Here is a 6000-nt window from a genome sequence, read left to right as displayed (position 1 = left end):
CCAAAGATAAAGAGTTTATGTACGCGGAACTAGTCTGTATGGAATGTTTGGTAAGCAATTTATAGATTTTTATTGTTCTACCATCTCGGTGCGGTTTAATTAAATAAATAATTAACTGATATATTCCTTTATCGTTCATATTATTGTAATATTTAATATATTATTATCTGAAGAACAATAACGTTACTATCGGTAGCCTAGTATACTCGTGTAGCGCGTTGGCAGCACACTAATTCTACTGTATTTTTTTTGCTCTCTGTTTTTCTCCTTTTAATTTATCATCGATTTATTTTTTAATTCTTTTTTGTTCTCTTTTCTTTCTATCATCAGTTGTTTTTCGGTATCTGCCTTAAGGTAGTATAGACATTATTATGCGCTGGAGATGCAATAACGAACACAGCAACGCGCAATACACGTGCAATCATACACTAGCTTACGGTTAGTTATACGTATGCGTTACACATGGACACGTATACGATCACGTACCACCCACCGTCGCGAGTTATTTATTTATTATTATTATTTTTTAAGTCGTGTCGGTAGAGAGTGCGACCGGAGAACAAGGAGACTTGCGACTACTATTACTATTTCTCTTTATAGTTGTTTTAAGAGTAATCATTATGGTGGGGCAGGATGAAACTTGCTGGCTTTGCTCGGCTTAGATCGGCGATTAGTACCAAGTGAACAGCATTCGCTCGACAACTTGCCTGCTGCACAAATCTTGTTTATATTTTTCAAGTTTTATTTGTTAAACCCCTCTTCAGGTAAGAAGTGTGTGTTGATTTGTTTTGTAAATATTATCTAATTTTTTACGAAATTTTGTTAAAATACGTTTTCTTTTCTTACAATTTTTCAAATTTTTTATATTTTGTTCGTTTTTATGTCAGAATGTAAATTCTTATCTTGTTTTATTATTTAATTATTATTTTTTTTAAATTATTAATACTTGATAGTACTTAAACTATACTGATATATCCAGGAAAAATAATATAACACCGGTTTCAAACATGTTTTAATGATTATTTTTACAAAATTTAGAGTGTTTTTTTATAATATCGTAAAAAATAAAATATAAATGATTAATAGATCAGGTAAATTATTCTTTTTAATGGTTTTTTAAAAAAAATTTGTATATTTAAAACTACAAAAAAAAGAAGGTAAATACGAGTGTAAGTAAGTACTTTATTTACACGCGTCTTATAGGTTATTTTTTTTCATTTAGAACATACGTAGAAGCATAAATTGGACGGATGTATAGATTTTTTCTCATATCGGTTATTAATTATTTTGTACAAGATAATCTTATATCTGTTTTTAATTTATTATAAAATAGTCCTTTGTAATATACAGTATATGTATTATTTAGTTCGTACACCGTCTGTTTTATTATTGTTAATTTTATTAAAAAAAAATAAATAATAAAATAAAGAAGCTTGGATTCATCTGATATCTCAGGACGGATCAGCTTCTTTTTTCATAGCTAAGGGCTTTAAATCGCCGTTAAACTATTGATTTGCGACGACGAGTTAACCGTTAGATCAGCCCGGTGGGAATTTTATATAAAATACCTTTATATGAAATTTCTTTATAAGTATAAAAAAATAATTATTTCACAATAATTCTATTAAAATTTCTAACAGGTGTTCCAAGTATGTTCATATAGAATATAGCATTATATGCACATATATCATTCATTCGTTCAATAATAAACGTTAAAAAACAAATCAAAATCATTTTGTAATTCTTTTTTAGTCAGTCGTATTTTATATTTTTCGAAATAATTTCACGTTTCTAATGCAATTTTAATATTAAACAGGTTTTTTCATTCGATTTACGCTTGGTTATTACGTAATGAAGACTTGATTTTTTTCATTTTTCTTTAACATTAAAGTTGCAGAAAGTAATTTGGTTTAATATCTGAATCTATATTACAAAAAAAAAATTAGACCGATCAGCTAACACAGCATCAATCTTCATCATGGTCTACCAATTTCCCCTCTTCATTGAGATTTATTATAGAGTATTCGTAACAGTATGACGTTTAAAAAAAGTATATGTAGTCGTTTTCTTTTTTTATTAATTATATTATTGTATAATTCTAATTTTATTGTAATTATTAATTTGTTTAACATTTGTCATAAAATTTCCTTGTATATATTCATTTTTTTAACATGGCTTGTTGAAAAAAAATGTTGGTAGAATTCCATTAATAGAAGAAATATAGATAGCGGTTTGTATTTATTTATAAATATATTTTAGTAACAGAAAAGGTTTTGGGGTGAGGATGATGACATGAAACTAATTAATAGAGGTTAATGTTGTAAATTAATTAAAAGATTTAAAAATTACAAAAAAAAAAATGTCTTTTGATAATTATTATATAAATTAAATTTTTAACTGTTTTTTTTAGAATTTTTTTTAGTCGTTTATTTATTGTAGAGGTTTTTTTTTATATCGGTCTAGAAGATTTATTAAAAATGTCATACTTTAATTTGATAGATTCATAATATGGGACAAGGATTATTAAAAAAAAATTATTCTAATTTTTGATAAGTAACAAAAGGTAACAATACTATTACCGTTTTTATTATTTCTTTTAATGTAAAAAAAATATCAAAACAGATGGCACGTGAAATGAGTTGATCGCAATAGAATTTCAACACGTCACGTGTTAATATAATTTAACGGCCGGTTGAGTTATGATGTATAATTAAAATATCATAGTAACCAAAGCTTATCGATATTAAAGGTACATCATTAACTTATAAAACTATGTAAATTTTTTTTTTTTTATTTACTGTTATTCGTTTTTAAAATTTAAAATTATATATCTAACTTTTTTTTCGTCTCCGGCTGTTAATTTATATGACGAGAACATTACCTAATTTATCCGTTAAAGAAAATCTGTAATTTTTGTATTTTTGGACAATTCAAATCCTTTTAATCTAATAATTTATTTAAATCCTAAAAATTCTATTCAAAATCGTGGGTATCTGATGCGTCCGCCTCTGTTCCGGTTTAAATATCAGGAAATATTAACATAGTATCTATTACAGGATTTATCCTAAGGATTTTCTTTTTTTTAAATTAGGTCGGCGATCGGGTAGGAATTTGAAATGCGAATTCTTTAAGGCAGTTAATTTTTAAGAATACTTTATTCGAGCGTGTTCTAAATTTAAAAAATTATCGAGGGAAATTTGATTAAAAATTGAATAATTGCATTTATTTTTTTAAAAATCAGCTCATCTCTGTATTAAAAAAAGAAAAATTATTTTTAGAATTATGAAGCGTTAAAGAACGAGAACATTTTGCAACCCCTGTAAAATCTATAAGCGTAAACCATCCCTTTAAAAATAGCAGTAGTTTACATTTTTTTAAATTTTTACTGTTTCAACCTATCGGTTGAAAACCCGTTTTGAATTTTAACTGTATTATCGACGCTAGAGTGGTTTTCAACGTTTTACACATTTTACTAAAGATTAAATAATAAAGACAATTTCGTTTTAGTATACCTAGCACAAAGTTGGATCCCTGTGAATTTTTATAAATTTTTAATAATTTAAGAAATCAGTTTATATCTGTAAAGAAAAATGCCAATCGGAATTTCTCCCTCGTTAGAAAATTTGTACGCTTTATGAAAATTGCACCAAAGTTTAGCAAAATTGTATATTTTTTAATCTATTATAAATTAAATAAAATGTTAAAATATGAGGAGTATCTTTTCACTTCGATATTTTGATAACGTTAAAAATTCTACTTATCGAAATACCGATCGTAACCTTGAGTCGGTTCAGTATTTTAAGTTGTATTCCATAAAACCTGTTTTAGTTTACATGTTCTTTTTTGTTTCGTTGAGGTTTTAAACTGATTAAAAGCGATCCTGCAGGATGTTTTGATTTGTTTGTTGGTAGTTGACTTAGGTGATCTCATTCCTTAAAACAATGAAATAGTAATTTTTTTTACAGAAAAAAACAATTGTAAAAAGTTAATATGATTACAGTTTAATTAATATATTTTCCGACTTTTTCCTTGTGATATTTAAATTTATTTGTTTTAAAGAAATTTTTTAATTTAAAACTACATTATGTCGTGTTTTTTGTCGGACTAAATTGAAAATTTGTATATTTTATGATTTTTCAAATATTATCTTACTTGTTTTCCATTTTTATTTTCTTGTACGTATTGTGATCGCGAAAAATTTCGGTTTTCAGATTTCAACGGAAGTATCCATTTTGACCACTCCTGAATCCATTCACTTGTTTCGGAGTGACGCCTGTACGTACGTACAGATTTAGTAGATTTGAAATTTGTACTGATTTCGTATGTATACCATAACACAAAAACGATTAGCCGTAGAATGTTGAAATGTTGGACTAGGACTGTTGTAACATCTAGTTGTGCACCTCCCTTTTTGATTGCAATCGACTGGACCAAAGGTGTCCAAAAAAGCCTAGAATCCAAAATGTTTGGATTTTTGACTTTTTCTTAACTGCAGTAATAATCCCTTACTGAGAGCTTTTCAACGATGTATCATAAGTGGTTCTTATTTTCATTGGTTCCAGAGTTATAGCCAAATAAAATTTTAATTAATGAAACATTTAGAGCTTTCAAGTGGAAGACACATCGGTTCGAACCAGACCTCATTTCCTTTATTATTAACCTCCATTAACAATTATTAACCTCCGATTTTAAAAACGTTTTTATAGTAAATAATAATTCAATAACAAAAAAAAAATGAAAATATCATAAGTTATTAATGAAATAAAATTTTATATACTTTTAAAAATGTGTATATGTAATTTAATAGGCGTACGAGGAAGTCATGTGGTGCCTACATCAGATTTTTAGAAATATGTTTTTCTCTTTTTCTAATAAAGACTGTGGAAAGTAAAAATTAACTTTCCTTAGAAAATAAAGAGTATCGATAAATTAACGTTCCGCTGGAGGCACGCTTTTTATCAGTTGTACGATGTCTACTGCATAAATAAGTCTCTCTTTCCATTCGTTGGATAAAATACTTTGCTCTAAATACCGGATTAATTTTTTCGTATTTTAAAATTATTCAGAATTTTAATTTTGAGAAAGTATAATATGTTATTTTTTTTAATGTAAATTTAAAAACAGGTATAACCTTTATTTTATTTTATTTTTTTTTATTAATAAATGTATTAATTTTTGTATTGATTTGTGTAATCTTTTCAGCTAATAGAAAAAGGTTGTTTGAAATTAATTCGTTTTTTTTAGTTTTTAAAGACAATTTAAAAAAATATTTTTTTCTCATTTAAGTAAAAAAATTGGTGTTAAAAATTAATGAGAAAGAGTTATACTTCTGAAGAATACTTACGATTATGTAATTTAATTAGTAAAACGATAAAATTTACCGATCGCTTAAAACCGTTGCGTAATTAAGTGTTTAAGTTCGTGATTATTAAATTGAGTGGTTATTTGTTATCCGATCTGGAGGAGGTGTTTATTTTACATTAGTTTATTTCATCCCTAGAATTCTAAAATATTGCACTGATTTTTTTTTTATTAGTACAAACAGTTCATTATAATTGCAATACTTAACGACTTGAAAGAAAAATTATGGCGGACGCTGTTTTTTTTCCTGATTAAAAAAATCAAATCTTTCCAAAACTATTAATAAGGGGATATCAAGTATAGCTGCTTTATGAAAAGTGTTGTACAGCTATTATTATAATGAGAATTTGTTATATTTCGCGTGAAAAATTCTTAGCAAAATTAAAAAGAAAAAGGTTGTTTGTATTTTTATGTCTTTATTTGTAGTCGCATCAGTAATTAAAGTCATTAGCGACTCTTCAATATATGTGTGAATGTACCGGTGAACGAGGAATCTTGAACACACTCAGGCCGACATTCTTGAGACGTGTGGTTAATTTAAACCCACCCACCAAAGAACACCGATATCCTCGATGTAGTATTCAAATCCGAATAAATGAACTACGTTATTAAAATTTGAACCTTAGAACTTTCGACATC

General features: G+C 26.8%; 1 protein-coding gene across 13 annotated transcripts in view; it reads left to right on the top strand.

The window, feature by feature from the left end:
* The first annotated feature begins 608 nt into the window (after window positions 1–608).
* Window positions 609–6000, top strand: part of LOC142324190 (uncharacterized) — a 444097-nt gene continuing 438705 nt past the window's right edge. For 11 of the 13 annotated variants that reach the window (XM_075364943.1, XM_075364947.1, XM_075364946.1 and 8 more), the window contains exon 1: window positions 609–764. The gene's annotated coding sequence lies outside the window, so the exon portion shown is untranslated. The remainder of the gene's footprint in view (window positions 765–6000) is intronic. The other 2 variants (XM_075364941.1, XM_075364940.1) reach the window with 1 other exon arrangement.

The sequence above is a fragment of the Lycorma delicatula genome, chromosome 4 (assembly GCF_047948215.1).
Source record: "Lycorma delicatula isolate Av1 chromosome 4, ASM4794821v1, whole genome shotgun sequence".
NCBI classification, from domain to species: Eukaryota; Metazoa; Arthropoda; class Insecta; order Hemiptera; family Fulgoridae; genus Lycorma; species Lycorma delicatula.
The sequence above is the reverse complement of the archived record's forward strand: the minus strand, read 5'-3'. Positions and strand labels throughout refer to the sequence as shown.